The sequence below is a fragment of the Macaca mulatta genome, chromosome 2 (assembly GCF_049350105.2).
Source record: "Macaca mulatta isolate MMU2019108-1 chromosome 2, T2T-MMU8v2.0, whole genome shotgun sequence".
In the NCBI taxonomy this organism is placed as follows: domain Eukaryota; kingdom Metazoa; phylum Chordata; class Mammalia; order Primates; family Cercopithecidae; genus Macaca; species Macaca mulatta.
The window spans coordinates 168,764,459-168,780,224 of NC_133407.1; the positions used below are offsets into that span (position 1 = coordinate 168,764,459).

The 15,766-nt window shown below is 34.7% G+C and overlaps 1 protein-coding gene across 41 annotated transcripts in view; it reads left to right on the forward strand.

Annotated features, from left to right (window-relative positions):
• The window catches only part of ZBTB20 (zinc finger and BTB domain containing 20), an 814,450-nt gene that overhangs the window by 173,198 nt on the left and 625,486 nt on the right, over nt 1-15,766 (forward strand). For 11 of the 41 annotated variants that reach the window (XM_077993886.1, XM_077993908.1, XM_077993862.1 and 8 more), the window contains exon 3: nt 13,720-13,830. The exons of the other annotated variants lie outside the window; for them this stretch is intronic. The gene's annotated coding sequence lies outside the window, so the exon portion shown is untranslated. The remainder of the gene's footprint in view (nt 1-13,719; nt 13,831-15,766) is intronic. 41 annotated transcript variants of the gene reach the window in all.

Here is a 15,766-nt window from a genome sequence, read left to right on the forward strand (position 1 = left end):
TTTTTTCTTGTATACTATTAGTTTTCTGGCTAGCTCAAAAAACCAAATAATATGAAATGCAATTATTTTTTCTACTTTTACTGGAGATCATGAAGTTGAAAGTTAAAAATATCTCATGTGTTTTTTCATCTTCACAAATATCAGGATTTCTGAATATGAATAAAATATTTGATTAAATATTATGCAGAAATGGTGCTATGCAGGTACCAATGGTACATGCAGGATTGTAGTCCATGTTAGTTTTTTATTTTCATATTTTACAGATAAAGCTGCCAACCAAATGAGGGAGGGCACAATGACCTCTTGTGTGTTTGTTTTGTTTGGTTGTTCAGAATAAAAAGACCCACAATATGTACTGTCAATGAAATGGACTCACTTTAACCATCTGTTCATGTAATGACCTGATGGTCATACCTATCAACAAAAAGTTTTGCCAACTAATGTTAGAATCTCCTTTTTCTGTAATATAATGAGAATTTCCAAGTAGGTATTTTAAGCATATTGCTTTGCATAGTAAGATAAACAGAGGTAAGTGTTGGTCAACATTCTATAACTACAATGTATGCCAAGCCCAAGGGAAAACATTCTTCAGTGTAGATTTCCAGTAATATTTAAAATTTGGAGATGGATTGCATTGAATCTCCCTTAGCTGGCTCTAGGTTTTATTGTTTTTGTGTCTTTCCTGGTTCCAGGCATCCAGTCTGTACTGGCAAAGCTGCTTGATGAGAAGAGGCCTCCAACATTGCTGCTCCAATTGCTTACATACCTGCCATGAATAATAGCTTTGTCCACTAGTTAATCATTGCATTGTAACTGTCTCTGTTCCATCTTAGCTGATCACTGCCCAGAGGAGTTTAAGTTCCACTGTAACACAAAGCTCCTATTACCTTTTTGTACTTGCATTTATGTGGCTGTAAAAGCATCCATTCTTCTCATACACCAGTTAAATAAGACATGTCCCACTTTTTTTTGACAGTTTCTAAATTACATATTTAAAAATGTGTCTTTTCCTCCTTGTTTATTCTGTTCATCCTTTCATCAGTTTACTTCTGCATATAAACTAGTGTTTTTTCATTAGTTATAAGGTTTGATTAAGGAATTATTAACACCTATTCTACAGTCCCCACTTCTATACATTTTCAATTGAGATTTTAGTTATTTGGGGTAAGTACTATAAGGAAATGTTGTCCTTTCCCTAACATGTCCATGGACAAAGGAGAAAGACTGGACCCCCCCAAAATCTCTAAGAGACCTTTGTCTGGTCTTACATGGTTTGATTCTAGAATGAGGGCAACTGGCCTAACCTTACACAGAATCTTTAGTTTTAGGGAGTTAAGATTATTTAAACTCAATGCTTGAATTAACACACATAACAATCAGCTGATACACTTTGAATAATCTGAATCTTCTGGAAAAATAAACAGCATTAGAATATCTCTCATCCAACAAAAGAAAAAAAGTAAATATATTTTATGGAAGGCTTAAAATATATAAATTCCCAGTTTTGATACTTGTACCATGTATTCTCTCTAAATGACTTGGTAGCACCTTTGGAAATTGCATTATCTTTGTTTTTTTTTTGAGACGGAGTCTCGCTCTGTCGCTCAGGTTGGAGTGCGGTGGCATGATCTTGGCTCACTGCAAACTTCGCCTCCCGGGTTCACGCCATTCTCCTGCCTCAGCCTCCCAAGTAGCTGGGACTGTAGGTGCCTGCCACCACACCCGGCTAGTTTTTTGTAGTTTTAGTAGAGACAGGGTTTCACCGTGTTAGCCAGGATGGTCTCGATCTCCTGACCTTGTGATCCGCCCGCCTCGGCCTCCCAAAGCGCTGGGATTACAGGCTTGAGCCACCACGCCCGGCTGCATTATCTCTTTTAAGCCTGTATTTTATTCTGCTATCTCAAGTAATTGATTGAGACCTTATTGGCTTGAAAAGATTAATGCAGCTTCCAGAGTTGGCTAATGCATAACTTAAGTACCAGTAGAATGGTAAGTTTTTGAAAATAGGAATCATTTACCTTATTTGCTTTCTTTGGAAACCTGTTTTAAATTGAATAAAATGTTTTCATGAAACACACTAATAAATGAAGCAATCAGAAGGTATTAAGAAAAAGCATGAACATTGTCCAAGATATATAGGTGATTTGTGTTTCTTGCCTCAATGCTGCATTCATGCTTTCTCCCTGTCTACCATTCCCTAAAATACCCAAGTCTCTTTTTGTATCCTTTAGTGATGATAAGATGTTTTTTATTCCTCTAATGAAGTGGGAAGTAAATTAACACACTTCTTTTTGCGAATTAGATTACTCATTGTAGTACCACTCAACATACCTTTGTAATACTAACCCGTACCCACAACTAATTAGTGAATTTCAGAATTAAGGAAAATCTTAGTTGTATGGTGGCTGTATATTTACCAGTGATCAAGGAAGTGTTACTAATACACTCGTCAGTATTAAAAAAGAATTAAGTACACAAAGGGCCAGATGGTCGAGCCCAGGAACTATCAAGAGCCCAGTATGTGTGGGCTGGCCCCACGGAATGACAGAAACACTTACCAGGCTAAGTGGAATCAGAGTTAAGCTTTCGCTTACAAGAAAATGCTTTTCAAATGTGTTTTCTTATCATATTGTGATTTACATGTGCAAGTCTCATTTGTACTGGTAACATTTGAGACCATATATTTCCCTGTGTATCAAGAACTATGCATATTTACATGTATCAGAAAAATCTCTTGGTACATGAAGTATTGGGATCATAGTTCAGCAGTTACCATGTAAATATTTCTGCTGGTTCAGAGAATGCTACTTTTCTCTCCTACAAAAATCTAAAATTTTACTGTTATAACATACATATTACACTTTCTTATAACTGAGTATTTGTCTCATCCAACAGATTGCCTGGCTTATGATATAAGGTACCTGGTTATAGAGTATTTGCCATAGTAATGGTTAGACAAGGAACTAGTAAATATTTGCTTAGTGTTTATAACACTATTATAAAAGTAGTTATAATAAGGTTAAATTGGAGAAATTAAAAAGCAAATTCCTTCTCTTTCCAGTGATTTAGCTGACTTTACCGGTATACATATGGAAATATCCTGTTCCCCACTATACTTTGTATCCCTTTCATTTTTCATCTGTTTTAATTAATTTTATTCTATAATTGTGTACTTTTGGAAGCCATTTTAAATTTTTTTGGTTTCAAGGATAGATGTATCAATGAATTGTTGGATGGGTACATTGATTAAATGCACTGTACATTTTTAGGGATTTTTCTCTCCACAATTGCACAAATAATACCAGAGGAGATTAGCTAACTTCAGGCCTCCCTCATTTCTTCTGTCAATCCCTTCTTTCCATTTTCCAGCAAATATTTATGGAATGTCAGCTCTGTGCCAGAAACATTGTAGATGTTATAGATAACTTGAACAAGAGAGACTTAGTCTATATCCTTGTGGAGCTTATAGTCTAATAGGGAGATATAATAAGCACATAAATAAATATTAGTGACATAGATGTGTTAAAAAATGACTTATTTTGCTAATCTTCTCAATTCTAGCTTGGGTTAGGGAACTGAGTCTACAGTGGAGAAAATTATCTTCAATGATCTGCCTTCTTAATAGTGGATTACTTTAAAAATTGTGGAGAGGCCAAACTATTTCAGATTATGTTTTAAGGAGCAGGTGGCTTTGAGGTGAAGCTAGATGTGGTAATATTTGCATGCAAGATAAGTTGTAAACAGTTTTGTAAACCTGGCTTACTTTATATGATATAGAAGATCTCCATAGACATTTGAAAATCCCAGATTGAAATATTGTAGAAATTTCTAGTAATTTTAAATTATAACAATCATTTCTTTTGATGATTATTTATCAATAGCCCAGAGTTCATTCGTGAATTGGGGTATAGTAATGACGAAAAAAGAGGAGGTGATGGAAGTGTGTTTCTTTTTTTTCTCATTGGAAGTGTATGTGGAGTATTTTTGTCTTCTGATCAGATTGTTCATTATGCTCCCTTTTGGATGTGTGTACTGTTTGGCCTTCCAGCCTGCATGCTCATTCAAAGGCATTCCAAGTCATTATGCTGGACTTCAGCCTTGTTCAGTAAAAGACATTTCCTCCATCAGCTGTCCACTTGGACATACATTCTTTTTACTCTCAAAAATATTTTATATGCATTCAGTTTATATTAGATGCATTTGTCAAATTACTTACAAATAATCAGTTTTTTAAAGTTATAATTTGAGCTATGACCTCTCAAACTGTAAATTATAAGGTTTGACCTTTTGGTTCACAGTTTGACATAACAGCCATTAATTACAGTTTTTAAAGAACATTTTATTTCATTTAGAATTTGTATTTTGAAAACAGTTTAAGTATTTTCTCTGTAAGTTTTCAGAATAAATGTGGAAATGTAAATGCATATGTCTATTGTAATACATACATTCAAATATACTAAATAGATAGCATGTATATGCATGCTACATTCAAATGTGTTTATGCATAGTACATTGGTATACATACATATAAAGATTTTTATATAATATCTTGTGAGTTACCATAAGCTCTTACTTATTTTATACAACTCTAGCATCAGAATGAGATCAACTTTTTTTTTTTTTCTTTTTGAGACAGTCTCACTCTGTCACCTAGACTGGAGTGCAATGGCGTGATCTTGGCTCACTGCAACCTCCGCCTCCTGGGTTCAAGCCATTCTCGTGCCTCAGCGTCCTGAGTAGCTAGGATTATAAGTGCCTGCCACCACGCCCGGCTAATTTTTGTATTTTTAGTAGAGACGTAGTTTCACCATGTTGGCCAGGCTGGTCTTAAACTCCTGACCTTGGGTGATCGGCCCACTTCGGCCTCCCAAAGTGCTGAGATTACAGGCGTGAGCCACTGTGCCCAGCAGAGATCAACTTTTTAAATGTATTTATCAGGGTGAAAGAGACTTTATAACCATTTGAATCTAGGCTTTTCCCTTTTTTTGCCCTTGAGCAGGAATGCAAAAGTATGTGCCTACAAAATGCCCAGTGTCTGACAGTAATTTGAAAGTCTTGAAGACCATTTGAAGTAGCATGGTGTGGGAAAATGTAAACTGTTCAAGTAGTTTTTGCAAATGTACACTGAAGGTACTGAGATAGAAAGTACAGTACATACCAGAAAGGTCAGTTTAGGTAAACACAGAAAGATATCCAGATGTGTGAACACTTTGCTGATATCATCAGTATTTGAAATGGAGGAATTTAGTATGTTTTTTATTGGATAAAAATAAGATATTTATATAGCTGAAAATAACACCAAGTATATCGTTTTCTGCTGCTATTTAATAAAATCTATTAATATTTTGATGATTTCTTCACTTCTGAACAGGTTTTCTCATTTTGTGCTAAACTGTGTTCTCTGTTGCTAAATTCACAAAATTAAATCTAAAATACTATGGAGAGATGAATGCTTAAAAACATCTGAATAATTATCTTAAAGGTACACAACCACCTCTTTGTATTTTAAGTATTTTGGAAATGGTTAACTTGGTTTTGTTCAAATTATTCTCTAGGTTAAAACTAGCGTGATGTGTTTCATAACAGAAAGTTAATTTAGGCAACAGCACTGAAAGCAAAGAACTCTTCAGGAAAGTGACTCTTTTCTTACAGAATAGATAGTATTATCCTAAAATGTTTCCCATGAAAATATTTTTCCAGGATGTCTGAGTGTACTTTTTAAAGATATTTACAAAATATTTAACTTTATGTAAACATTTTCATTCTAATTTCAGAATTATGTTACTACCTTAGTTGACTCTAGAGCTTTGAGTGGCTTATGTTTTTAACAGACTGATGTAATTTTGGAATTCCTTATTGATAGGTATATGTTTTGTACTTCCTATACTGGAAATACCATTTTATTTTCCATTGGATTTGAGATTCAGTCTTGGCTGAACTATTTACTGAAAGTTGGGCAAATTACTTTAGTTCTCTGGGTTTAAGCCTACACACCGATAAAAGAAAATGGAAAAAATAACATCTATCTATTGGGGTTATAATTAGGATTGGAGATATTATTAATAAATTGATGAATTTAATGCCTAACACATAGAAAGTGTTTAAAAACTGATGATTATTTAAACTGGAGAAATCTTCACCATATTTAGAAAATATTGAAACTTTTTTAAACAATTTCAATCTTTCTGATAAATTTGCTACGTTTTTCTTCATTCACCTCGTGTGCTTCTTTTTTTTTTTTTTTTTTTTTGGCATGTTCTCTATTTTTATCTACCTGATTTCCCCATGTTTATCTTTGAACCTGGAGTTACCATTTCACCAATACTATACCGGAAGGGAAAGAGATTATGCCTTAAAAGGAAATCAGTATACTGTTACAAAGAAGTAATTGATGTTCCAAAAAGAGGCAAGTATTTATCATAGGCCATGTGTTTAGACATTTCTAAAATACTATAAAAACAGGATCTAAACTTTAGAAAGTCTTTCTGATTATGTAGTTTGGATGGTATTCTTTTCTTTTAAAACTATGGATTTAAAACTTTTCTTTTAAAATTATGGATTTTAAGGAAATGTTTGCCTCTTTTTTTTAAATTTTTCTAAAAGCAAAAGTAAAAGCAAATGATTAACCGAGTAAAGACACAACCTAAGGAATGGAAGAATATGTTTTCAAAATATATAGCTGATAAGGGGTTAATATCCAAAATATATAAGGAACTCAAACAACTCAATAGTAAGGAAACAAATAACCCAATTGAAAAATAGGCAAAGGGCCTGAATAGACATACTTCAAAAGAAGATATACAAATGGTCAATGGGTATATGAAAAAATGCTCAACATCACTAATCATCGGAGAAATGCAAATTAAAACCACAGTGAGTATCACCTCACACCTGTCAGAATGGATATTATCATGTAACCATCAGTGAAGGAATGGATAATATACATAAACATGATGAAATGTAAGTCATCTTTAAAAAAGAAAATGCTGTTGTTTGTGACAACATGGATAAACCTGGAGGACGTTAAGTAAAATAAGCCAGGTACAGAAAGACAAATGCTGCATGATCTCACTTATATGTGGAATCTAAAAAAGTCAAGCTCATAGAAATGGAGAGTAGAATGGTGATTACCAGAGGCTGGGATGGAAGACCAGGGAGCTGCTGGTCAAGGAGTACAAAATTTCACTTAGGAGGAATAAGTTGAAGAAATACATTGTATATCATGTAAATAAAAATGTACTCTATACTTAAAAATTGCTATGAGAGTATACCTTAAGTCTTCTCACTACAAAAATATGTGGAGTAATGCATGTGTTAAAATAGCATGTCGTATATCATAAACATATACAACTTTTACTTGTCAATTAAAATTTAAAAAGCAAAAACAATGTCATGATATATTAACTAAGGGAGAATTTTCAAAAGGCAGAAAATTTCTGAAATTAATTATAAGCAGATTTTTATGTCATGAAGTACATTTTATTATTTGCAGATTTCTCAGGATTCCCTGGGGTATAAACCTAACAGCTTCTCTTTCTACTAGCTTCCATTAATACGTTATCATCCCATCTTTCAGATAGACACATTTTGGGAATTTTTTTCCCCATGGCACAAACTAATTATTTGATCTAAATGCAAGGGCTTCCAAATTACATTATGGGAGGTTGAAATTTGAAAATGTTTTTCAAAGATCAGTAAGCTTACAAGAATTCAGTTTAATTTGAAGGAATTCATTCAGACCTTATCCTTGTTTAGTAGTGATACCTCTTTACCTTTTCCTATCCCTCATATTACATAAAAGCTAACACAAGATGACACTGAAAATTCTTAATTCAGTCTCAGTCCACTCTTTGAACCCCTAACTTCTAAACTCCCATCTCTCTTCCCATCACCCCCACCTCCTCCACCCAGGCACATAGTTCTTTCCATACACACTTCACTGTTTGCTGTCTTTTAAATACACTGTGGCTGCCATGCTTTCTGCCTTTGCTCTTACTGTTCATTTAGCCTACTATAGTCTGCACATGACCCAGAAAAAACTGCTATTTCACCAGCAGAGGCCTTATTTATCCTCTACAGATCAACTGATCTTTTCTGTATCTCCTTAATACATGAGTATGATTTACCATATTGTAGCATAGTGTTTTTGTGTTTTGTTTGTTTGCTTTTTGAGACAGAGTCGCACTCTGTTGCCCAGGCTGGAGTGCAGTGGCCTAATCTCGGTTCCTTGCAACTTCTGCCTCCTGGGTTCAAGCAATTCTCCTGCCTCAGGTTCTCAAGTAGCTGGAATTACAGGCGTGCGCCACCACACCTGGCTAATTTTTGTATTTTTGGTAGAGATGGGGTTGCACCATGTTGACTACGCTGGTTTTGAACTCCTGACCTCAGGTGATCCACCCACCTTGGCCTCCCAAAATACTGAGATTACAGGTGTAAGCCACTGCACCCAGCCTATTAAAGTTTTTAACTCATGCCTGGCTCCTTTCTAGATGGTAAACTTCTTGAGAGAAGGGAGTATGTCATGTTCATTTTTGTGCTTAACTCAAAGTATGTACTGAATAAATGTTTACTAAATTGTTTAGCCTATGAATGGACTTAAAGAAACTACACTGTCAGTTGTATACAGAATTTATCCATAACAGAAATATAGCAAAAAGGGGTTCTTTAAAAATCTGTTTGCTAAATTTCCCTCGGCTTACTCTCTGATTTCCTTGAGGCCAGGGTGTTTGAGTTTGATGCTTATTTCTATAGTTTCAGTAAGGAAACAGAAGTTTTATCTTATACACAGCAAAATTAAATATAATTTTAAGACAAAAGACATTTTCAAGGCAAAAAAAAAAACACTACTTGTCAAAGTAGTTTTCAGTTATAGTACTTGGAATGAAAACATTGAAGGATTAATACAGAAAGTCTTAGAAGTGTTTAATACTCCATAGTTTTAAAATACTCATCATTGATTATTGTACTTAGTTTGAAACATTTTTTTAATATGTATAGACTTAACCTAGGATCTTGAATTTAGGCAGCAATTAGCCTTTTACATGAATCTGTTTGGAAAGCATTATAAAATAATAGCACCCTTCCCAAAGAAAGATGTGGTTGCGGTAAAACTGCACTCATTTGTTTAATAATGTTTCTACTGAAACAGGTGCCTTACTTGCTTTGTTCTCCAGAAGCAGCTTTATAGATTTAAGCACTGAGTATACAGTACACAGTGGCACTATTAACAAATCAGAATGAGGCCAAGGGAAAATTCATCTAGGATCCACACACCTAAATGCAGTTAGTAAACAGAGACACCAACTCTCATTAAGCATAATTAAACCTAATATTGACTGTAAACTGTTACTTACCTTAAACTTCTCTATAGAGAGTGTGGAAAGGGATTAACCTAGCAGATTGGGACATTAATTACTACCTCTTTCACATTAGAGTTACCATCAAGAAGGGCTATATTCATAAATAAAACATAGAAGGGATTGAGAGACTGAAAATATGTAAATTTATTTTATAAAAAGGAACGAAAAGTCTAAATTGAAAAAAAAAATAGTGAGCTGTGAGTGATGCCAGCTCCAGCAAAATGGAGCTCTGGCTAATTACTACAAAAAAATAGGCTTAAATAATTACAGAAATGTACCCTTGCCTTCTGACTGACAGAACCTGTTTCACAAGAGACTCCAGCTCAACTAAGTACACTCTTTTTCATGCATAGCTTCCTCCACTTTCTTAAACTAATATGGAGTTTAAGAGAGGATGAAGAGACTTGGAAGAAATATAATTTTTCCCTTTTTTTCTCAGTCATTAATAGCCTTTTATTTATGAAATTGATTATAATGACTATATAAATGTTTTTTGGCTTGTCAACAAAGAAGGCACAGTGCTGTTTTTTGTTCAGTCAAAATGGTCCACTAACTGGTCTCCTGCTACTATTTAATAATCTCCTTCTTGGGTGGAATCTAAAAAGTATGTTTTGAAGGATATAAAAATGTCAGCTAAATTTAAGATGGACTGTTAAACTTTTATATTATACTGCTGCCCCAAGGGGGAATACCAGGATCTAGGAGATAAGAATTTAAAGAGAAAAGCAAAATAATGACAATACAAACTTATCTACCAGCCTTAGAATTTTCTTTAAAATCTATCAGGCTGTCCATCTGCAGTGAGTATACACTGTTATCTTATTACTTGTTTTCTATTTCCTTTCCAATAAGGGACCAGATACACACATCTGGGTGGGGTTTCTTATTACTTCACCAGGGTGGGGTTCTAATGTTTGGGACCAAATCCCATATACAGTCTTGTTTATGGTTGTTGTATTAAACCACAATTTAGGTATAATATACTAGGCTCTTACCTAGATTTTAGTGCTATCATGCCAAATATTATCTTTCATGTGCTCATGAGCACCAGAGGAATATAGCAATTGTGCATGTGGAAAAGGGAGCATAGAAAGTAAGCCTGGAGCATGTGTTCATTTTTGTAGTGGATGTGGAGTTCAGTTTTAAAATAAAACCCCTAATTTTTCCCTGAATCTAATGCTCATTTCACAATTTATGAGATTAACTTATGCAGCAGAAATAATTAATGGACAAAAGTCTATCCTTCATTTTCCCATTGAACAGAAATTTGCAAACTGGTTGGATGACAGAGGATGAACGAAAACAGTAAGAGTAAGATTACTTCTATCCTCTGTTCTTGTAACAATCGTGACATTACGAAATAACCATAACAATGGCATTCTTATTAATCAGACATATTTATACAGAATTAGTGTTGGCTTCTGCTCTATATTACCTTTAGTTTTACATGAACTTTTATTATCTGTGCATATCAAAAGAGACATGGTGAATGAACAAAGAAGCCCTGTTATGAGACAAGTATTATTTGACATTTTGGGAAGCTCTTATTATAGGGTTTCCTCTTAGGCAAGAACAACGGGAAGGTTGTCATTAGTTGCACTATTACAGATACTCTAGATTTTTAAAAACAGAAATGGAGCCCACTTTTTTCCTTGAAGAAGATTCATCAATTAGAACAATTAGAGTGATCTGAGACTTCTAACCGAGACTTGTCCTCCTAATGTTCTTGTTTTATCATGTGAAACAATGACCTCATAAGGCATCTTTTAAGATAATTGATTTTTCCTTGGATTACAGAGCTAGCTAGCTGTATGGTACCCTTATTTTTTCAAAGATGAATAATTATTTTTAGACTTCTGGAAAATCTCTGATTAAACCAAAATGCAGAAGTCTTGCAAGGTCTGCAACCCTACTGCAAACCAGATGCCTTTTATTTTTTGTACTAAAGGAGGATAGTTCTAAGTTCTTTCAAGAGCCTTTTCCTGGGCTTATGACATATTTGACTAGGAATTATGGTTAAAAAAAAAAGTTTGATGGTGGGTACTACTGAATCTCCTCTTAAAACCACTGGGCCCACACTTTCAGAGATTGACCAGTTATCATGTGTATGTTTTTTTTTTACCTGCAGAAGGACACTCACATTTCTTCAAAGAAATGTTTCTACTCTCTATTTCCATTTCTTTACCAATCCATTCAGCAGTTCACCTTGTCTGCTTCAGAGACCTCCATCACTTCTCCAAATTAGCTCTCACTGGGACCTCAGTGAGCATTTGACCTTGCTGACCACTCTTTCCTTATTGCAATGCTTTCTTCCCTTATTTTTCATGGCATCATGCTTTCTTGATTTTCTTACTAAGCTCCTTGTCATTTCCTCACTATGTCTTTGCAGGCATTTTTTTCTGATATCCAGCTATTAAATGTTGGATCTCCCTAAGACTAGATGCAAAGCACTTCTGACGATGTCTAGAATTTTGGGTATCTTTCTAATCAGAACACATTGAAATGTTTTCAGGGAATGTATTATAATTCTTTTAAGGTTCTTGTTTAGGGATCATGTTTTAAAGGCCATATTTATGTGAACAGTTTTGTATTCTTTATCACTAGTGAAATATAATACTCAACACATCCCCATAGGGGAGCTCATGTGGTACTTTTTGTTTAAATTTGTAAGTGTTATAAAATCTTCTTTATGTCTATATGCTTTAACCTTGGGCAATTATTAATCCTCTGTGTCTCAGTTTCTTAATCTGTAGTACGTAGGGAGTCATCCCAGCTCTTTAGGATTCCATGATGCTGTGGTTTGATATTTTACTATTTGAAAAGGATAGTGAAATATAAACATGTACAGTTGACACTTTGAATTCCACAGTCAAAATTTATAAAAGCATTTTCTCATCATTTCCACTTCACATTTTCTTCCTATATCTAACATAGTTTTGTGCTTGTGAAAATACGTATTTCTAATTCCATGTTTACCCAAAATTTATTTGCACAGTTTTTGCTATGAAACTTTCTCAAAAGCCTTTTGAAAATCTGAATAGATTATATATTCTAGTTACTGCATTTGCAGATGCTTATTTAATGCCACAAGAAGCCTAGATAGAGAGACTCAATTCACCAAGAGGGCAAAAGCTTTTTGTGGATCTTCCTGTTTTATACATATTCCCACTGTTTGCCTTTGGTTACAAAGGGGCTGCTTCTAAACCCCCTTTTTTGGGGGAGATTTGGCCACATTGCCAATCTTTCAGTACTTTGTGAAAATGGCCATTTTAAGAACAGGTTAGTCTTTCTGAGCACAGTTTTATTTTGATTGGTACCTGCTTGATGCTAGTTACTTATCTGCAGCTAGCTTTTTAATTAAGAAAGACTTTTGTATTTGCCATTGTTTTAAATATAGACCGTCTAAATTTGTATGCTTCAAAATATATTTGAGGCATGAGAGTCTCCAAGTGTGTGTGTATATGTGTGCGTGTGTATATAAAAATAGAGACGTGTGTGTGTGTGTGTGGTGTGTGTAGATATATATGTTTTGTTTTTGACCTACAACAACTACTGTTTGAATTTCCTTACTTGTTACTAGCTGACTGATTTTCTTTGGTATATAGACAAAAACAACCAAAACAAAAACCGCATTTGGTGTTGGTGTCCCTTGCAAATTTGTCATCATTTTTCTTATTTATTTATTTACTTACTTACTTACCTTTCCCAATATCTAATGTCTTTTCTTTTTTCCTTTGGGTATTTTTTAACTGAATACTCCAGTGGGCAATCCACCTGGATTACCCCTTAGACATTCCACTATGTGATCTGCCTTCTCTCATTTGAGCGATCTTTTCATTTTAAAAATGGTATTTTCTCTCATGTTTGTTCATTTTGTCATTTAAAAGTAAAGGAGGATATTCTTCATTCCGATTCTCTTTTCCCTTATGTCAATTTTTTTTTGTTTATTAACATTTTATTGAGGGAAATGTTTGAAGGTAAGCCTTAAACAACCTGTGTGGTATTCTGTTTTAAAAACACTATTTTAAGTGTGTTTAAGGTTAGCTGTTCATCTCTAATTGTCATTATTGCTCATTAGGGGAAGTGAGAAATCACTTCAGTTTTTCTTGGGTTTCTGGAAGGAAAGTAGTTGAGACATTCAGAGTATTTATGAATTTTAATTTTTGGTCACCTTAAAACTTGGTTATACATAGTTTGGTCCCATGCTATCCAGGAATAGGAAAATTTATATGTGAAAAATCTAAGTACAGTGTTATCACTTCTGGGTAATTTACGAATTCTAGCTATTTCTCTTTTTCTCCTGATGTCTTCAAAATGCCTATTATAGCTTTCCTTTTTTTTTTTTTTTTTTTTGAGACAGAGTCTCACTCCAGGCTGGAGTGCAGTGGTGCAATCTCGGCTCATGGCAACTTCCGCCTCCTAGGTTCAAGTGATTATCCTGCCTCAGCCTCCTGAGTAACTAGGATTACAGGTGTGTGCCGCCACCCTGGCTAATTTTTTGTGTTTTTAGTAGAGATGGGGTTTCACCATGTTGGCCAGGCTGATCTCGAACTCCAGACCTCAAGTGATCTGCCCACCTTGGCCTCCCAAAATGCTGATATTACAGTCATGAGCCACTACGCCCAGCCCAAAATGTCCATTATTTCAAGCTATGGAAAGATAACTAAGTTTTTTAAATCCATAAGATAAAGATTGTATTCTGCTCTTAGTAAGAAAACCTCACCCACTCCAGTGCAAGTGTTAATTTTGTGCTCCAGTAGAAAGTCACCAGCTGATTTTTGTCTTCATTAAAAAATTTTTAAATGTTGAACTGTTCCTAGATTTTATGGATGAGGATAGTAGATGGAGCATTATGAACTGTTTATTACTGTCACACAAAGTAAGTTACAGGAAGTAAGAAAAAATATTACAAAATAAATTCTTTAGACGGAAATCATGATTTCTCCTTATTGGATTTTGTCTGCAGAATAGCAGATCCACCAAAGAGTAAATAATCAACATAAATTGACAGTGAAAATTCCTGAAGTTTTTCCCTGAAAAGGGAGCTTGACAAAGCAAATGTCTTTACGGCTTTAAGGAAAATGTCACTTCTGAAATGCTATGTATTAATAAACACAGATATTTGTGTAGAGACACTCAAATAGAGATGAGTTCATTTTTAGTACAATGTGTGGGGAGTGACATGCATGGAATTCCATTAATAGCAATGTATGTTGTGTTCTTTTCATTTCATTTTGCTAATGAATTTAGTATTAGATTGATGGGTGCTAGGAAAGGAAGACTTAATTTGCAGAATAAGTAGCTGGAACAGTGTACACAACCCAGATAAGAGCTATCAAAGCTGACCTCCATTCATCTTGGAGGACAAACTCTAGATACAAAAGGATACTTGGAAACACTTGCTTCTCATCAGATATGAGTTGAGCTAGCACCCTTTTGTCTATGGATTCATATTTATCTCTAGACAGTGATAACTCCTCCTAGGTAGCATTTAAAGCATGTGATTGTCACGATGAAAAGGAAGCACTACTGGAATTTAGTGGATAGGGGAAAGAGATGACGTTAAATTCTGCCATGAATAGCTGAAATTACTTAGAAAAGAGATTTGCCCAGTCACAAAGCCAATAGTATTTCTGTAGAGAAATGCTATTAGGGCAATAAGATAGATGTTCTTTATGGCAGTGGTTTTCATACATTTTCCTAATAATCCACAGAGATAAATACATTTAAATCATGACACTGTCTACATGCAGTCATATAATTAAAACAAAATTTCATAAGACAATATTTACCTTTCCTATGTGTTGCATTTTCCATTCTGTCCTCTAGTATCTCATCCCATCCCATCCTATCTTAGCTTATCCTATCCTATTTTATCTTATCCTAACTTTTCTTTAAAGTCTACAGCCCACTATCTTAATTTCAAGAGCACTGACACTGTGACCTACAGTTTGAGAAAAACTGTTTTAGAGCTCTTTAAATTTCCTGGTGAAGATAGGATAAAAGAGAAAATAACTGAAGAGTTGCCTGCAGTATGATTTGGTTTCCTTATAACCTAAGCAGAGCCCAAAATTTTCATGTGTAACTATTGTCCAAATTTTGTTTTGGAAGAGGTGTGGACCTGTATGCCAGCACTCCAGGCATAAAGCCTAACTGCCACCTTTGACCTCTGTTGCCATGATAATGAGGGAAGTGAGACAGAAAACTCTAGCTCAGCTCACTCACAAAATTTGGATCCAAAAGCTCAAATCTGCCTCTATGTTGCTGGAACAGTGTACATTGTTGCATGTTAGGAACCGTGTGGCATTATGTCAATATGAACAGGGTTCACTGAGATGACAGTGAAACACTTTGTTCTTCCTGTCAAAGTGAGTCATCCTTAAGCTGTTCTATGGTGATTTGGTATA